We start from the raw sequence: 20,513 nt of genomic DNA, 5'->3' as shown, positions 1-20,513 counted from the left end.
AACCATTGAAGCCAGCTGTGGAAGTGTTTGGTCCACACTATTTGACAGAACGAAATGAAGTAGAAACAACTCGGATCATGGCATAAAATGCAACAAGAGGATTTATTGAGATGCTTGGAAGCATCATTGCATCCATTAGTCATGGAAGAATTGTCCATTTGCTTGAAAATGATTGTACAAAGGGTATCATGGAGAGTGCGGTGTGGTACTTGAAGTTGTGGAAGAATATGACATGTGGATTCGAAGTGCTTTTTTTTTGCATGACAGAAGTTCACAATGACATCAACATGCTGCAACGATCACCGGTGTTTGCAGGACTTGCTGAAGGCCATGCTCAAGAGTGCAACTATGAGATCAACCTGAAAGTGCATGGAGCCTCCACGTGTGGTTTTGCTAATCGATAATAATGCCTATAGACTAATGGTTGCATTGAGCTATGTTTATAGGATAAGTCCATAGCCAATCTTTGAATCATATGTTGACTTCAAAGTTGAAAGAGGAGAGTGAAGAAGATCAAGTGTGGATGACCAAGGTGTTATTCCAGGAGTGATCCGAAGATTGGTCATGAGAGAAGTTGAGCCTATGGCAAGTATATCTGAAGACGAAGATGAAGTGAACATTAATGTGTAGCTTTAAGACATCAACACGGAAGAAAGAAGAAATAAAGTGCAAGTTCAAGATGACCCATCTAGAAGACATCATATGCTTGAAGTTTTCCTTCCGTATGGTAATCATGGATATGTGAAGATATATATGAAGTGAGGTCCTCCCATAATGGAGTATGGGGAATCAATTCATAAGATTTTATCAAGAAAGGCGTTCCATTTTGATGCGGTCAAGATTGATGTCATCTAGTTCGAGTGAAATGCACAAAGATAAGGTTTGTTCTTGATATGGTTTCTTACCGGTCTCGTGGTGCTAGTTGGGAGACTGATTTATAATATAGTTAGCATTTCTATAATGCAGTGTTTGGTTGCAATAAATTGGGCTCTGAATTGAATTGATAATGGAAAACCAAATCAACCAATTCAATGGAATACCACAAAGACTGTTTGGATGCGCGTGGTATTCAGCTACAGAATTCAGGTTTCAATGGAATACCAAATCCTGTTTGGATGTCACATGTGTAGAAATGAGAGCATTTTTTACTTTGAACAATATAACCTCTGTAATATGAATGAAAATAGCACAAATAGCACAAAGTGCACAATTATGCTTACAAATAGTAGAAAGTGGATACATTACGTCTCACAAATAGCACAAAGTGGATACAGTATGTCTCACAAATAGCACAAAGTGGATACATTATCTGTCAAACAATCCATAAACATGAAAGTAAATAATATGGTAGCAATCATCAAGGCAAGGTAATGAGTCATGCCTTCCTCAGTTCCATGGGTAGTGTCATGAGTGATTCGAAGGTGCGCTCGTTGGCGGTGACCTTCCCATAAGCTATCAACAGCTCATTACCCACCAAATCTGGTATTTTCTTCAGTTCAACCAGGATTTCAGATGAAGGAGTAACCTTCGGTGGTGGTGGTGGTGGTGGTGGTGGTGGTGGTGGTGGTAGTGGGGCGGTTGAGTTCAAAGCCTCCTCAAACGTCATTCTCAGCTCTCCCACCATGCTCATGATAGCATCAGCAGTGCGTTGCTTCTTCTTCTTCTTAGGCAGCTCAGGAGTTTCTTCATCATCCTCCACTACCTGAGACATGATGATTCTACAATGCACAAACAAAGTTTGAAATTTAAATATGCATAGCCCAAATTCATATTAACATGGAAGCATTAACATTATGAACAACAAGTATGCATAGCCCAAGTTCATATCTCATATTTTGCATAGTGTTATCACCAGAATTTGACCGAGTCAGAGGTGGGCCGCGATCAAGATGGACTTGAAGAATATATATGGAAGAATATACGTGAATCGGCCTTATAAGCAAAGTTTGGGCTAGTTTGCCCTTGTATCTGTAATATAGTAGGATACGTGTCGGTTAGTTAGAGTTTGTCTCGTGCACGGTGGGGATTATTCCCACGTTAGAAGTCTACGGACTATAAATATGTATCTAGGGTTTATGAAATAAACAACAATCACGTTCACCACAAATCAATCTAGGCGCATCGCCAACTCCCTTGTCTCGAGGGTTTCTTCCGGGTAAGCATCATGCTGCCTAGATCGCATCTTGCGATCTAGGCAGTACAAGTTTATTCGTTGTTCATGCGTTGCTCGTATTGAAGCCTTTTTGATGGCGAGCAACGTAGTTATCTTAGATGTGTTAGGGTTAGCATTGTTCTTCGTATCATATGCTGTCGTAGTGCAACCCTTATACATCTAGCCGCCCTTACACCTATCTTAGGTGTAGGGGCGGCACCCCGCTTGATCATTATTTAGTAGATCCGATCCGTTATGGTTGCTCCTTGTTCTTCAAGGATTAGTTTAATATCTGCATAGTTAGGCCTTACAAAGGGTTGGAGGATCCAGCGACGCGTAGGGTGTAGTTTGCTAGCCCTAGACAGGATGTTCCGGGATCAACCTCGTGTTGGTTTTTAGGCCTTGTCTAGGATCTGCTTACGATCACCGTGCGTGACCGCGAGGCCCAATCACGAGTAGGATGATCCGGTTATGCGGTGAAAACCCCAAATCGTCGTAGATCGTTTTGGCTTTATCTTGATCAAGCAGGACCACCATATATTCGTACACCTCGTGCGAATCATGGGTGGATCGGCTCCTTGAGCCGATTCACAGGACAACCCGAGAGCCGATCGAGGCTCGTATTTAATGTTTACGTGTATGCCATGCAGGAAACTAAGCGAGGCATCTCCATCACCTTCCTGACCAGGTATAGGTCAGGTGGCACGCCCTTGCACCAGCATCGGACGTGCGTGCCGGAGTTCTTTGCGGGCCGTCGCTCGGAGGGACCAGGGCCAGCCACAGCCCTAAGTTGCTCCCGGCTCTCATGTGTTGCCCGTCGCTGCTCGCCGGTGGGTTTCTGACCGCAACACATTCTGGCACGCCCGGTGGGACCATCTTCGACACCAACCACATCGCCATCTACATCTGAGATGGCGGACGGCACTCCAGTCACGTACAAGGATCTGACCGAGGAGCTCAAGAAGAAGTACGACGAGGTCAAAGCGATCCTCGAAGCCGACCTCATCGGCTCTTTTCGTAGAACCCGCTCACATGGTATTCACTGAACGGCTTGGGCCTCTCCCATCTAAGAACAAGCAAGCTGACTCCTCTCGGGAAGAAGACCTCGAGGGGCTAAAAGATGACTGTGAAAGAGAAGAGGACAGATGCCACCGGCCAAGGTGGTGCCCTGATGGACTCAGCCGTTCCCAAAGGTGTAGGGTTCGGTGACGGCGTGGCTTAGAGGAAGCCGAAAGATAGTACCTGCACGCGCTAACGAAGGTGCGGCCTAATCTGGCCGCAAAAGTCCGACGAACCCTGGACGAAGAGGGTCGACCACAAAGGAGAGAGTATGGCGCCCCAAACGAAGGAAAGCCGGTGATGAGACATCGGCTGGCACAACGAGATGTAAGCCTCTTTTGAGCAATACAATCAAGATAGGGGCCAATTCCAGCAATCGCCCCGTATTATCCTTGCCATACGCTTCGCCTGCGTCCAGCATCGATCTAACAGGTGACGGAAGGCTGGGGTATGGGTTTACATCGGCTTGCGAGCTCAAGGAAATCGGCATTAGTCCTGACTGCAGAGCCGATGTTCAGGTATAGTCCTATCGATAACCGCAGAGCCGATATCTGCAGTAACCTGACAGATTCGGCTCGGGGGGGCACATAATCAGGTAGACAGACGCATGGGCAATAAAATATTAGGAGCCGATGGAAAATCGGCCAGTAAAAAAAAATATAGCAAGTACAGCCGAAGCAGAGTCATCGACTTCAGAAGATCAAGTTCAGTGAAACATTTGTCTCTGAAGGCCCTACTGAAGAAACGCGCCGAGGGCGTGAAGGGCGTCAGCACGGATGCGATCCACCTCGGCGATCTCAGCCTCGTCGTCCTCGTCTTTACCCGTCACCAGCTGACTGCTCAGGGTACGAATTTCAGCCAGATCGGTCTTCAGATCGGCTGTGAGGCCCTTTGCTTCCTCTTGAGAACGGGCAATAAGGGCTTCCTTGTCTTGGATAAGCTGCTTGGTCACCCTGACCCTCTCTTCAAAGCTCTCCAGTTCCTTGCGCAGGGCCTCGAGTTCGGCGCTATTGGCAGAAGTGTCCGTTTTGGCGTCCAAAGCAGCCTTCTTCTCGTTGAGCCGTTGACACTTGTCTGCAATATCGGCTCTCAATGGAAGCTGAGTGTGGCGAAGAGTGATCCTTTGTCAAGCCGATTGGACCCTTGACTTGAAGACCGACAGAGTAACAGCTGGCCAGAGCTTCACTTGCAGTGTCATAGGGAGATGGGGCTGGATATCTTCGAGGATGCCTTTGACTTCCTCGGAATTTTCAATCAGGGTCTCAATTGAGGAAGAGAGCAAATCCTTGAGACGCTGGAGTGGACCATGAACCGTGCTAGGACTGGGCTCTCCACTTGCCTTGGAAGTAGTTGGTTCGATGGGTTCTGGATCGAACGTCAGCAAGCTCGAGAGATCACAACCCTGACAAGGCAAACAAAGTGAGTTTAGCATACAACGAAGAAAGTGATAAAGCCAAGGAAAGGGGGTGTACCTCTCCCAAGGTAGGAGGAGCAGCCGATGTAGTGATAATCGGCTTTTCTGTGGACTTGGCTAGGTCAGCCACTTGGTCAGCCGCGATCATCGAGGTGGCTAGGTCTAGCGTGGCGGACGGCATCAGTACCTCCTCGACGTCTCCGCTGGATGTTTCCTCGGTCTGCAGGAGGAAGTGGTTAGCCGATCCAAATGGCAATGGGTTAGCATGAAGTGTAACCGGGGAGATAATTACATTTGAGACCTCCTGGCTTGATGGAGAAGCTCGTGGGTTTTTACGAGCCCTTTTGACGCATCGACGCTTCACACGTGACCCCGATTTGGTCGGGGCTTGGGGAGCAGGAGGCTCGGGAATCGACCTTTTCTTAGAAGCCGGCGCTGGCGAAGCCGTCTGGCTCTGGGTGGTGGACCTCTCGGAATTGCCCGAGCTCGAATCCCTCTGGCTGGATTCTCGCGGCCCCGCCTGGAGGTTTCTTCGGTGGAAGTCTGTAGAAAAGAATACGAGCGTGTTGCAAAAGACTGGGGAAAGCGGATAAATGTGGACAGGGCACGAATCAACTTACGTGCAAGCTTTCTTGGGCAGGAGCTTTGCGCTTCAGGGTCTTCCTGGCAGCCACCTTCCTCACTGCCGTCCTCGCCTGAGTCGAGGCTCGGGGGGCAACTGGCCCCGAAGATGCTTTACTCTTGGGAGCCGATTTCAGTGAAATCGGCTGACTCTGCATTATGACTTTCTTCAGGGGCGGCGAGCTCTGGCAGAAGAGAACCACTAGGGCCGGAGGAAGGAATACGAAGGGGGAGCCATCGGCTTGCGTGGGAGTTGGGCCATCTTGTTGCTGCCAGGAGATGGAGTCAGGTCACAGACAATCACCATAAGCCATTACAAGAAATGTTTAAGTAATGGTACCTGGTCTGCAGGGACGTCATACTCGGCATCAAGTTGTCTCAGCAGCGGTCCTAGAGCCCTTCTGAAGACATGGGTCTTCCACATGGACCACCAAGTCTCGAAACCATTGGTAGTGAAGGAGAAACGGAGGTCGTGGGGAATTGGAATGGCCAAAGCATCAAAGAAGGTATAACACCTTTGGCCGGTAAGGATGTCAGGCAGTTCAGCTCTGCTTGCTGTCAGGTGGTGTAAGAAGAAGTGTGGAGGCACCTGCCCGAGACCAAGCTGTCGGGCTACCACTACCGGTTGGTAACACTCATAACCAGGCTTGATGATCCGGTTCGAGGTACTCATGCCAACGGGGAGGAAGCAAGGACGAATCATGATAGAATACAGATGCTGGGTGCTAGCGTCATCGGCAAAGTTATCCAATCGAAAGGAGACTGGGTTTTCAAAGTTCTCCGATTCAGTATAAGGAAAGAACAGGGGGTTGTCCAAACCTTGGAAGAAAATCTTGAACCACCCTGCTGCTTCCTTAGGGATCAGCCTGCTGCCTGGGAGACCATACAAAGCTTGGCCGTAGCTGGTGCATCGGATATCCTTTCCATTAGCATCTGGAAAGGTGCAGGTGGTCAAAGGTGGGAAGTCTGGGATCTGGTTCTGAAAGTATAGCTGCGCCCATAACCGAATAAACCACCGAGGGCCGCCGGTTTTAAGCTGTCTTTTGAGAGAACGAGTTTGATGAGACATCAGTTGAAGAGATCGATAGACCTCTCCAAGAAACAGTTTGCCTAGGCCAAGTTGGGTGCCTTTGGCAAGTTCATAGGCCAGGGAAAGGTAATTCTTGGTAGGGGCAAGTGATGGGCCACAGAATACGAAGTGCTCCAACCGAAGTTCGGGAAGGTTGTGTGTTCTCTCTCTCGTCACGGGGCCCTTGGTTTTCATATAACGATTGAGGTAGGCACCCCGAGCTGGTACACTCTTTTTTAGAAGAAAGGGTGAAAGGGACTTTCGGCAGTTTGAATGCGTAAGGGCTTGGGGATGCAATGTCTAGGCCTCGTGATCATGGCCACATCCAGCAGAGTTGGTGTCATAGGGCCATGGCCAAACATGAAGCAGGTTCAATGCGTCGACACTGAAGTAGCCGATGGTTTTCAGAATATTTTCATTCTTCTCAAAGGGAGACAATGATAATGACAAGGCATCGGCTATTCCTATGGCTTCCCAGGTGGCATAATGGGTTTTGGATACTCTATTGTACCATGCCACCCAACCCTCAGGAGGATTAGGCCAGGCTCGCAGGCAGTCGGCCCGGAAGTCGGATCTAAGTTCCGATTCACGAAGGGGATTCTGTTAGCTTCGCATGAAATTAAGAGGGCGGGACTCTCGGAAGAACGAGGACCGAGGCACATAGAATTTGCGAGAGAAGGATGTGGCAGTAGGATGTCTGAAACCTAAATTAATAACGGAACAAAACATCAATTCGGGTGTTTGCTATTAATCCTAACGTCGATTCGAATGGCCAGAGGAGGTTAAGGATTACCTTCAGATCGGAGACCATGGCGTTGGTATTGGATGATTCCGCCATTGGATGCGCTGTAGAGTTGGGGGCGGCGCGGTTGAGATCTGGGATGCAGGTGGCCGTGAGTTGGAACTACTCAGGCGACGATTTGGGGATCTGAGTTTGCTTTCTCAGACGGAGGTCGCAGGTTACCGTTTGGAGGGGCGGCTAGGTCGACCTTACTCGTGTTTTTATGGTAGAGACCGATGCGATGCCATCGGCTCTTTTGGGAGATCGTTTGACTTTGACTATCAGCAAAAAGTTGACTGGAAATATTTCTTCTTTAATAAAAGGAGGGTTTTTTACAATGAAGAGCCGATTGCTCAAGAAAAGGGGAACAAAAGAAGAGCCGATTGCTCGCGTACTACTGATCCTATTTTACTAATCCTCGCTGCCCTCGTCGTCGGCGTCGTAGCTGCCGCCGGCGCTGCTTCCGGAGAACTCCTCGTCACTACTGCCCCAGCCTTCGGCCGGAGCTTCTTCCTCTTCGTCATCATCGTCATCTTCGCTGTCCGCCCAAGCACGGAAGCGCTTCGCCGGCGGGTACCCAGCGGAGGAGGAGGAGTCATCTTCCTCCTCTTCTTCCTCTTCCTCCTCGTCTTCCTCTTCTTCCTCCTTATCGGAGGAAGTGGGGTTCCTCCATGAGTGGAGGTCATCCTCGCTCTCGCTCTCCAGTTCCCCTTCAATGAGGAACTGGAGGTCGCCCTCCCCATCAGTCAGGGGCATGTCGCCATCTGACATGAAGGCGAAGTCCCACTCGGGCTCTGACATCGGCTCACTCGAGGAAGAAGATTGGAAAGAGAGGCCGGAGGAGACGGAGGAAGAAGAAGACATTACTACAGGGAAAGAGGGCTTTTCGGTGCCGATAGCTAGAACAGAGGAGGGGGATAAAAAAGCGAATCAGTCGGCACAGTTAAATAAGGGGGAGCCTAATGGAGATTTAATGCCATTGCAGTTTCCAAGGAAGTGGTGCTAAAGCTATCAGATTTTGCAGAGAAGTTGAGAAGACAAGGCATCATGAGGAAGGATACTGCGACGGTTCTGCCACGACATGACCCGACGAAGAAAAAGCAGAGTGATTTTGGAATTATCAATTCCAAAACCAGGGGGGCATGTGTTATCACCAGAATTTGACCGAGTCAGAGGTGGGCCGCGATCAAGATGGACTTGAAGAATATATATGGAAGAATATACGTGAATCGGCCTTATAAGCAAAGTTTGGGCTAGTTTGCCCTTGTATCTGTAATATAGTAGGATACGTGTCGGTTAGTTAGAGTTTGTCTCGTGCACGGTGGGGATTATTCCCACGTTAGAAGTCTACGGACTATAAATATGTATCTAGGGTTTATGAAATAAACAACAATCACGTTCACCACAAATCAATCTAGGCGCATCGCCAACTCCCTTGTCTCGAGGGTTTCTTCGGGTAAGCATCATGCTGCCTAGATCGCATCTTGCGATCTAGGCAGTATAAGTTTATTCGTTGTTCATGCGTTGCTCGTACTGAAGCCTTTTTGATGGCGAGCAACGTAGTTATCTTAGATGTGTTAGGGTTAGCATTGTTCTTCGTATCATATGCTGTCGTAGTGCAACCCTTATACATCTAGCCGCCCTACACCTATCTTAGGTGTAGGGGCGGCACCCCGCTTGATCATTATTTAGTAGATCTGATCCGTTATGGTTGCTCCTTGTTCTTCAAGGATTAGTTTAATATCTGCATAGTTAGGCCTTACAAAGGGTTGGAGGATCCAGCGACGCGTAGGGTGTAGTTTGCTAGCCCTAGACAGGATGTTCCGGGGATCAACCTCGTGTTGGTTTTTAGGCCTTGTCTAGGATCTGCTTACGATCACCGTGCGTGACCGCGAGGCCCAATCACGAGTAGGATGATCCGGTTATGCGGTGAAAACCCCAAATCGTCGTAGATCGTTTTAGCTTTATCTTGATCAAGCAGGACCACCATATATTCGTACACCTCGTGCGAATCATGGGTGGATCGGCTCCTTGAGCCGATTCACGGGACAACCTCGAGAGCCGATCGAGGCTCGTATTTAATGTTTACGTGTATGCCATGCAGGAAACTAAGCGAGGCATCTCCATCACCTTCCTGACCAGGTATAGGTCAGGTGGCACGCCCTTGCACCAGCATCGGACGTGCGTGCCGGAGTTCTTTGCAGGCCGTCGCTCGGAGGGACCAGGGCCAGCCGCAGCCCTAATGTGGTGACCCTGCATACCACTGCATGTTGTAGTATGCCAGTCGTTGATATAACATTCACGAAGTACCATTCCGCAAATATTACATCCCTCAGAGTAGTACAACAGAACATAGCAGGTCCATAACTCATTCATTTATTATTACAACTATCATACACATGTCATCTTGGAGCTCCTCTTGGGTCCTAAGAGGAATACTCCTGGGTTCGAGGCGAACCCAACTTAACTTACAATATAAGGGTCTCATTAAGCTAAACATTTATTTCCTCGAGCAGCTAAATACTAAGAGTTCGGGCTGCTCGGTTACTACTACTTCGGGTATCTCTAGGCTTGATCTCCTCCGGAAGCCTCCCGGTTCCGTAGACTATGAGATAGTCTACACCTTCAACACCTCTCGAGAGGTCCGGTTCCTCGTAGCCGATGATCTCGGCTCCTTCATTGTTGTTGTAGTCCTCCTCCAGATGATTCAGGCAATCTAAGCATGGGATTTAAGAGTGGTATGAGTACGAGCGTACTCAACAAGTTCATTATAGATAAGAGGTGTTTAATGCACTAGCTACGATATTAGACCAGAAAATCTAATACCAATGCAAGTTTTGATAAACATTTCTTCAAGAGATTGCTTTTATTTCAAAGAGCTATGTCCATCAGCCTTCACCGGTTTACTAGAACTTCATGGAGCTCCTTTTCAGCCGCGTTCGCAGTTCCTCATCCCGGAGCAGGGAGTGACAGGTCACAGTTCTTTACACTCTGCAGAGGTGTGTTGCTTTACCCATAAGAGATCTTAACCTTGGTGCCAACCGGGCAGCTTTCCCGTCCACACTTCCTTTGGTGTGAGGCCCGGTATAAGGTCTAGCCAATCATGTTCCTCCGCTACCTCGAACACCCACCCTTTGTTGCATGCCCCGACCACGGGTCCACGCCGGTCCCATTATTCCCGTAATTTCAGGGTGGACCCCGACCACGACGACGAGTGCTGGGCTCTACCATACATTCCTACGCCGGTAGCTGCAACCCATCATAGACCGCATTACCGTGGGGAATTAGAATGGGATCCCCACCCTCCGGTTGTTCCGCAAGACACAAGCCCGCTACGGCAAGCAATGCTTTACCGTGGGAAATTAGAATGGGATCCCCACCCTCCGGTTGTTCCGCCGGACACAACCGCTACGGTAAGCGCATCCGTTGATGAACGAGAGGTGGAAACACTTTTGACTATTCCGTCCCACTCCGGATCTTATGGTTAACACGGTTATTACGGCACAAGAATCACTGGCGACATTTGTTGTTTAATCCTAGATGGATATAAACCCGTGCAATGGAACCTCCACCATATCAACACAATCCATGGTTCCATTGCCCACCACATAGTCATATTCATAGTTATGAAAGTAGTGGTTTTGATTTTTGTGCAATAGTGATAACCATAATACTTTGCAAGTAATTTGATAAAAATACTCAAATGACATGAGCAAGTGATGAACTTGCTCGAACACCGCAAAGTTTTGCGGTTGGAAGGTGTGGACTGACCCTTGTCCTCTCGTCTCGAAAAATAGCATCATTGTCCGATAAGGGCAATGGTTAAAGAAGCAGTTATGCATGATTCCAGTTTTAGGGTTTGTTCCCCCCTTCCGATGTCGTTATTATTTCATGTGAGAGGTTAATACTAAGAATAATTTGGAGATACTTGATTTAAAGTAAAATACAACCTTGAAATGTTGTCAAGGTGTTTTTAAAGTCCAAATGCATTAATGGACTTATTTTTATTATTGAAAATTATATGTGTGATTTAAATGATTATTTAAATCATCAAATGAAGACTTATTCTTAATTGTCTTCAAAAATTCCCCTATGTATTTTATTATGATAGAGAATTTTATGCTGATCTATTTTCATATTTTTAATTATTTTTTTAGAGCTATTAAGTATTTATGGTGCTTTTTCAAAGTTTATGTATTTAAATGGAATTGTGAAATGGCAAAAATGCCCCTGGGCCCACCTGTCGGTGCAACCCAGTGGGTTAGGTCGAACCGACCGGCCTGGTCCGGCTCGACCAGCCCCACTCCTCTCTCTCCCTCTCACGCGCGACCGAACCCTAACCCTAGCCGCTCTGGCGACCCGTGTCGCCGCCGTCGCCGCTCGATTCCGGCGAGATTCGCCGGACCTGGCCCCCGCCATGGTGCGCAGCCGACGCGCCCCACGACGGCGGTCAATCCTATCCGCGTCGATCTGACGCGGACGACCAGCTGCCCTCGGCCTCGACCCTCTTCGCTCTGGTCGCCTGGCGTGGAGATCCACGGTGATCTCGCCGCCGCCGACGCTCCTAGTGCCGCGGTTTGGCCGTAGGCCTCGTCGTGCCTGCGCTGGAGCCTCCGTGCTTCGGCGACTGCCTGGCTTGGCCATGGCTTGGCTCTGCCGTGGCCAGGCTGTGCCGCCGTACCGCCATGGTGACGCCGTGGCACTGCTCCAGGTTAGTACGCCTCCATCTTCTCCCTTTCTCCCCCTCCTCTATGCCATGCTCTAGTTACTAGCCTGCCTCTCCTCATGGAGATGCTGGCACTGCCGTGCTACTGTTGCTTTTGCGCCTCTGTGTGCCTTGCGCCAAGCCAGCTCTGGTGCTGTGCTAGGCTGCTTGCTATGCGTATCTTCGTTCTTGTGTATTTGCCATGGATTACGGCTGCTGTGCTATGCTATTGTGCTCTGTAGCTTGCTGTTGCAACTCATGAGCTCTTGCTCATGAGCATACTGTGATGCTTTGCTTTATTCATTTGTTACTCGCTCGCTTGCTATCTTGCTCCTGCCTCTCCGTGTGTGCAATTACTTCTCCCTGGCTTGATCATGATGCATGATCCTTGCCTTTGGCAAGTGCCAGTGCTCCTGGTGTGCTATCTCTGTGCTATAATTCATGATCATGCTCAATTGAGCATTGTTACTGACTTGGCAGCTCCATCCCTTGATGGAGTGCTTCTGGATACAATTATAAAAATGGTTTACGGGTTATTACGTGATTCAATTGTTGCTTGTCTCGTGGCTGTTTATTTTATGTAGTTCATGAATTGATGTCAGGTTTGTCTCTGACAAGCACTTGCTTAGTTTGACAAGCACTGATGATCCAGTGTTCATCTGTTGCATGTTGTTTTGCTCACTATCTACTTGTCGGTGCCTATCCGATGCTCATCTTGGTGTCCGTGTGACACACATACCCGTGCTAGTGTGAGCTATGGTTGGCTCAAACAATTTCTATTGCTTGCGGTGATCAATTGGATCCATCTGCAAAGCTACGGTGTATTGATTACTCGATAAATTCATTTATCCGTGTTGTCTTGCTTGGCTAAGTGGATAAATGATGTGAGCCGCTTGCAGTTGTGATCATCTGACAGTTAATTTGATTGAGCTAGAAGGATGCCAACATCTGTTGGGAACCCTGGCTCCATTTTGAACCCATCAGGGTGATGATATTAGTGCATGACTTCTCTGTGGAATTTGGTAAAGTGGTTGAGGTGGCCCTGTCAGCAATTCCTGGCTGTTAGGGTAGCTCCCACCTGTGTTGGCTTGCTTGTGATTTGGGGAATATCTCATTGGAAGAATCCTTGTGGTTTTTCCAGTTTCCTTTGATGTTGATAAACATGAATAGACACTTGATAGTCTATCTGTCTGATGGTGTAGTAGCTATAGGTGTAAAGTGAATCTGACTAGCTAGATAGGATCATCCCTTGTTGGATTTCTTTGATTATGTCACTGGTTTGGCATAGCCAATGTTCCCAGGGTGCTTTCCTATTTGTTTCCCTCTTGTTCACTTGCACCAATTTGGCTAGTAGCCATATGATGACTCACATATAGGGTTTCTACCCTTGTGGTGTGCTTGAGATCATGCCTGTGCAATTTATGAACAAAACCATCTGGTTTGTTCATGATGATGTGTATACCTCACTCCGGCTCCTAGAAATAGTGTGTTGGTGTAGAGGTTTTGCTTCGGTGGTTTGCTTGACTTGCCCTGCTCCTCCTTGTGGCTTGTGATTCTTGGTTTGGTTCGGTGGTGAGTTTGGACAGATTGAACAGCAGCTTGGTTGTTCTTCTTGTTCTAGCTGTTCTTGGTGTTCTTGGTGACTTACCCTGTTGCTCGTCGATGAATGAGCTAGTTACGGCGGTGGAAAAAGGTTTTATATGAACCTTCTTTTGCTCCCCGGTCGACAGACTTGGCCCGGCCACCCTTGGTGACTCCTCTCCGGCTTGTGTGTTGTACAGCATGCACACATGCGGTGTGAGCTGCTCGTGTGTGTGTGTGTGTGCACACGATACTCTGAACTTGGCTTGGAGATGATCAGCTCGGCAGAGCTGATCCATATCCTCAATTTTTCCTTTCTTTCTAACCTGCCAAGTGGCTATGCCACTTGGCATAACTTCTATTTGGTGTGATTATGTGCAGGGATCAACAATTGATCAAAATGAATATGGAGGTCATCAAATCCAAGATCAAGTGAAGATGATCTTGTAGTATTTAGGATAGGATCCATCCTTGTACTTTTCTTTTTATTTTCTTTTATTTTTCTATTTCTCCAATTCTTGTAATGTGTTGTAAATTTATATTTCAATTCTGGATATTGTAATTGACATTGTATTTTGTGTGAATATCAATAAAGCTCAAGGTTTTCTCTAATGAGTTTGTCTTATTGTTTGAATTATTCATAATGTGTATTATGTATTATTTACTTAATGAATTTCCTCACAATTCAAATATTTAGGGTAATTATTTAATGTTTGAATTTGAAATTCAAATTCAACTTTGGTTTGAATTCAACCATGCAACTTAAGTTTGATGCAAACTCTCCCCTCTCTTCTCAAAACCCTAAACTAATTAAGTGAGATGCAAGTTTGTCGCACTCTCGAAACCCTAACCCTATAAGGTGTCGAGAGAGAAACTTGTTCCCCTTCGATGCAGTTTTTGTTTAAAAGCGCGAAATTTCCCCAGAATTTACCATGCAATGCACATCCCTTTCTAAGATCTACCCCTCGATCGTTTCTAAACCTGGGACATTACAGCCTTTCCCCCTTAAAGAAAACTTCGTCCCGAAGTTGTGGTTGTAATACCTGAAGAGTTCGGGGTATGTTTTCCTCAGGTCTTCCTCTTTTTCCCAGGTGGCTTCCCTCTCAGGGTGATGCTTCCATTGTATCTTGCAATACTTGATAGCTTTATTTCTGAGTTGTTTCCAGCTCTCCTCAAGAATCTTGGCTGGCTTCTCGATGTAGGTCAAGTCTGGTTGTAACTCGAGCTCATCATGTGATATTGGTTCATCTGGGGTCTTTAAGCATTTCCGGAGTTGTGACACATGGAATACATTGTGAACTTGAGCTAGCCTTCCTGGTAGATCCAATTCAAAGGCTAAATCTCGGTTCTGACTCAGTATCTTGAAAGGTCCTATATATCTAGGACTGAGTTTTCCTTTTACTCCAAACCTCTGGAGTCCTTTCATCGGGCTTACCTTAAGATAAACCATGTCTCCAACTCGTGGCTCCCATGTTCTCCTTTTCTGATCAGCATAACTCTTTTGCCTACTTTGGGCTATCTTGAGCCTGTCTCTGATAATGTCACTGATTTGTTGTTTTTCCTTAACATAATCAGGGTTGAACTCTTTGCTTGCACCAGCTTCATACCAACATATCGGTGATCTACACTTCCTTCCATACAGAGCTTCAAATGGTGCCATTTTGATGCTGCTCTGGTAACTATTGTTATATGAAAACTCTGCTAGTGGTAAGTGCTCTTCCCATGATCCTCCGAAGTCTAGGGCACAAGCCCTAAGCATATCCTCTAGGATTTGATTGGTTCTCTCCGTTTGTCCACCTGTCTGAGGATGGTAAGCGGTACTATAGTCCAACTTGGATCCTAAAGCTTCGTGAAGTTGCTTCCAGAATGCTGATGTGAACACGGATCCTCGATCCGACACGATCTTCTTAGGCACTCCATGCTTACTCACGATCTCTTTGATGTAAAGATCGATGAGTTTCTCTCCTTTATCCTGCTGATTTACCGCTAAGAAGTGTGCACTTTTCGTCAACCGGTCCACGATTACCCATATCATGTCTTTCTTTTTATTAGTCATGGGTAGTCCGGTGATGAAATCCATCCCTATCTCCTCCCATTTCCATTCTGGAATAGGTAAAGGTTGTAACTTTCCTGCCGGACTACGGTGTTCAGCCTTCACTCTACGGCATGTATGGCATTACGCCACATATTGTGCTATCTCCCTCTTCATGCTATTCCACAGAATAGTTCCTTTAGGTCCATGTACATCTTTGTACTTCCCGGATGTATGGAATATGGTGTTTGATGAGCTTCCCGGAGTATTACTTCCTTAATTTCAGCAATATCCGGAACGCAAATTCTTTTCTGGAACCATAAAGATCCAGATTCTCCTCAGTGAAATTCTGATGGTCTACCTTCATCTATTCTTCTCATCTCTTCAACGATAAATGGATCGTCCAACTGACCCATCATTATCTCATTCTTCAGGTTGACATTTAACTCATCGGCTACTTGCAACGCCGATAATCCTTCATGAGCTTCCTTCTCCCAAAGTTGTATTTGGGCTTGACTTATTTCCTTCCTCAACTCCGGTGATATTTCTTGTTCCACTCCTCCGGTGCTCTTCCTACTCAGGGCATCTCGCTACAACATTAGCCTTCCCTGGTGTGTAATTGATTGTCGGGTCATAATCCTTGATCAATTCTAGCCATCTTTTCCGCCTCATGTTGAGTTCCTTCGAGTGAAGAAATATTTGAGGCTTTTATGATCCGTATAGAGCTCACACTTAGCTCCATAGAGAAAATGTCTCCAAGTTTTGAGTGCAAATACGACCGTTGCTAATTCCAAGTCATGTGTTGGATAATTTACTTCATGAGGTCTGAGTTGCCTCGATCCATAAGATATCACTTTCTGATCTTGCATGAGTACGCAACCCAGTCCATGTTTGGATGCGTCACAGTACACGGTGTAATCCTTGCCAACTTCCGGAACTGCTAATACTGGTGCCGTGGTGAGTTTTTCCTTCAGAGTTTGAAAACTCTTCTCACACTCCTCTGACCACACGAATGGTCTGTTCTTCCTTAACAGCTTTGTCATAGGTCCTGCTATCTTAGAGAATCCTTCAATGAATCTCCGATAATATCCTGCCATGCCTAGGAATCCTCGGATTTCCTTGACAGTCTTGGGTGCTTCCCATTCTAGAACCGCTGCTACCTTACTCGGGTTAACAGCTATTCCATCTTTACTAATAACATGACCAAGGAATTCCACTTGATCTAGCCAAAATTAACATTTGCTAAATTTGGCATAGAGTTGATGTTCCCTTAGTGTTTGCAACACTAACCTCAAATGTTCAGCATGTTCGGCCTTGTTCTTGGAATATATCAAGATATCATCGATAAATACGATGACAAACTTGTCTAGATATGGCATGAATATCTTATTCATGAGATTCATGAATATTGCTGGGGCATTGGTCAATCCAAAAGGTACTACAAGGTATTCATGATGTCCATACCTTGAGACAAAGGCAGTTTTCGGAACGTCTTCCTTCTTGATCTTTATCTGGTGATACCCAGATCTTAGATCAATCTTGGAAAAGACTCCCGCGCCTCTAACTTGATCAAATAGATCTTGTATTCTTGGAAGTGGATACTTGTTCTTGATGGTCACATTGTGCGGATTCCTGTAGTCTCCGCACATCCTTCTTCCTCCATCTCTTTTATCCACGAAGATCACAGGTGATCCCCATGGTGAAACACTCTCTTGAATGAATCCCTTTTGTTCCAAGTCATCCAGTTGCTCCTTAAGTTCTTTCAACTCCTTGGGCCCCATCTTATATGGTGCTTTAGCAACCGGAGCTGTTCCTGGAATTAGGTCGATAGTGAATTCTATCTCCCTATCTGGTGGCATACCAGGTAATTCCGCAGGAAACACATCCTGGAATTTATTCACTACGGGTATATCTTCTAACTTCACCTCCTTCATGCTGTTCAGCTGTAGCTCAACTTCAATTTGTGTGTGTTTGTCGCCTTGGTAGATCATTCTACTTCCATCGGGACTTTTCAAAGACACCGTCTTATTTACACAGTCGATCAATGCTCCATTAGCTTCTAACCAGTTCATACCAAGAATGACATCAATGTCCTTCATCGGTAAAATGAACAGGTCCGTGTCAAATGCGCACTTATTGATCATGATGACTTGTTTTTGTTTGGCATGGTTTACTACTATCGTTCCCCCCGCAGAAAGTATGGTTATGGGTGTATCTAACTTAGTGCAACTAATCCCATGTTTGATGATGAATTGTTGAGAAATGAATGATGTAGTTGCACCAGTGTCAAAAAGTACTTTGCCAGGATGAGTGAGTATCCGGAGCGTACCTATCACCGCCTGATCGGAGTTGACCACCTCCTCCGGACTGGTACAGTTCAGCTTGCCGAAGGGCTTCTTATTCTTCCAGTTGCCTCCGGTGTTTCCTCCTCGATTTCCTCCTCCTCCTGACTGACCTCCTCCACTATTTTTCTTGGGGCAGTCCTTCAGCATGTGCCCCTCCTGGCGACAACCAAAGCATATAATCTTTGGCTTCTTGCAATCCTTGGCAAAATGCCCTGTGAATCCACAGCTTCTGCAAACTATTTGATTTGCAGTCTGGAACGCTTGGTTCTTCCTACTACCGTAGTAGTTGCTGTTGTTGTTGTTGTTGTTGTTGTTGTTGTTGTTGTTGTTGTTGTTGTTGCTGTATCTGGGCTTGAAACTCAAGCTGGTATTAGGCTTGTTACTAACAAACCTCTTAGGCTCAAACTTGGCTTTTTTCCTCTTCTCTTCCTGCAGTTGTTTAAAATCATCTTCCAGAGTGATGGCAGCATCCACCAACTCTTGAAACTCCGTCGCTCTCATCATACGGAGCTGTACCTTGAACTGGGGACTTAACCCCCTCAGAAATCTCTTTTTCTTCTTGTCCTCGGTGTTGACTTCTTCATCAGCGTACCGGGACAGCTTTGAAAATTCCCTGACATACGTCAGGATTGCCTTGTCCTTCTGCTCGAGACTTTCAAACTCTCGACGCTTCAGTTCCACAATACTTTCAGGGACATTGGATTCCCTGAACTTCCTCGTGAATTCCTCCCAAGTAAATACCTTTCCAGCCGGATAAACGGCTACAATTCCGTCCCACCATGATGCGGCAGGTCCACACAGCAGATGGGTAGCGTAACGGACCTTCTCTTGATCGTTACATCCAACAGTATTGAGCTTTCGCTCAGTATCCATAAGCCAATCTTCCGCGTCCATTGGCTCGGGCGCGTATGCGAAAGATATAGGCTTGGTGTTTTGGAAATCTGCTAAGGTGACTCCCGGGTTCTCCGGTCTCTCCACCATGTTCTGCTGCAGCAAATCTTGGAAGAATTTGTTCTGCTGCTCCAGTGTTACACGCTGTCTCTCCTCTACCAGCTGCATGTACTGGATAAAATTTTGCTGCGTCATGGGTGGTGGTGGTGGTGGAAGCGATCTCTGGCTGCACCCTCAGCCTCTTCCTTTTGTTTTGCTTCGCGCTCCATGCGCTGTGCTTCGGTCTCGTCTCCTAGCGTTCCCGACATACCCCCTAGTTCTGCAACACAAGATGATACTCATAATTACTCCATGCGCAAGTTTTCTGAGCTCAACTTTGTGCACAGAACTAGTCACGCAATGGAAATCAAGAAGCAAATCCAAATCATACAAAACATATACCCTGTATATACATACTTAAGTGGTCTTATTGCAATACTCAAGTCGATGTGAGTATGCAAACTTACTTATTAAAGTATATGTACAAATTTATACGAATATTACATACTATAATACACGTGGTACTTGTGTATTATAGCCTCGCCTCCCTTGGTGGACTCTAGTCGATCTTCACTCCCGGTACATCCCAGGCTTCTATCCGGTCGAACGTGTCGTCCTCCTGATAGACCCTGGAACATAAGGTCTCCCCGTTGGCTTGTAATCCAAATCAGATGATGATCCTAGGGAGAAATCAGTGTTCACAAACTGATCGTTGAGTGCATCATAGTCCACCCATCGGGTGTACTCCCCTGTAGCTCCACCATATGTGTTACCAACACCCATACCCGACTCAACCTGTGTCGGATACCCACCATCAACTCCTTCATTACTGGGATAACTCTGGTTCTGGGTTGTGGCATCATCATTCATATCCCCATCATAATACTCGAAGTACTATGGGTTCCAGTATCAGATCCCCAACGCCAACCCGTGGAATTCTCGATAGGAGTCTCGGAACGCTGGTTGTTTCCGGATTCCTCTCCGCCCTCGTATCCCCCATAGGAACTACCCAGATAGTTCCCAGGTGTAACAGGTGTAGGTTCACGCTCAAGTGGATCAATACTGATGGAGTCACCAGCTGAGTAAACTGGTGTGTGCACCACATTCTCCATAGGTTCTTTTCCCCTACTCTCCTCCTTGGGTTCAGTAAATTCCTCTAGCATCGTATCAATTGCTCCTATCAGATGATGGTTCAACTGAAAGAGTAATGATATGAAGTTGCGGCTATTATCCATATATTTTGCCGCTGCTATGGGTTTGCGTTTGGCATATTTGTAGTGGTTGAGCATGGGATCTTCTTCCTCCTGATTATGAGGAATATGGGAGAACTCGGAATCCATAAGCTCCTTCGTCTTATGTTCCCGTATGTCGGTTATGGCTCTCATAACAGCTATATGGTAGGCTGTGTTGGTTGTCCTAGCTTCCCCTGCTGGCATGACTACGCTCATTCCCAAAGATTCGAGAAGTCGCAGTCCTACCCTGCACTTGGACAATACAGTACCATCATAGTACATGTATTTCTTTACCTGAATCTGGGGATCACACCCAAATTCAAGTAACATGGCTCGTAGAATATCCGCAAGTCCTCCTTGGTATTCGCTTAGTGTGGAATCCATCACTTTCACGTTTCTTCCCGGTCGTGAACTTGCCATGTTGGCTGTAGAAATAGAAAGATTATAAGATTAGTAATAATGCATCATAATAGAGATAATAAAGAATTATCGCACTAAAATATATGATTGTTGTATTCTCAATTGAATATACACCATATTTTTAGAGAATTCTTTACTAGTCCTATTTGACTCCTAACGTTTGGTCCCATTT

Source organism: Lolium rigidum, chromosome 2, assembly GCF_022539505.1.
Source record: "Lolium rigidum isolate FL_2022 chromosome 2, APGP_CSIRO_Lrig_0.1, whole genome shotgun sequence".
In the NCBI taxonomy this organism is placed as follows: Eukaryota; Viridiplantae; Streptophyta; class Magnoliopsida; order Poales; family Poaceae; genus Lolium; species Lolium rigidum.
The sequence above is the reverse complement of the archived record's forward strand: the minus strand, read 5'-3'. Positions refer to the sequence as shown.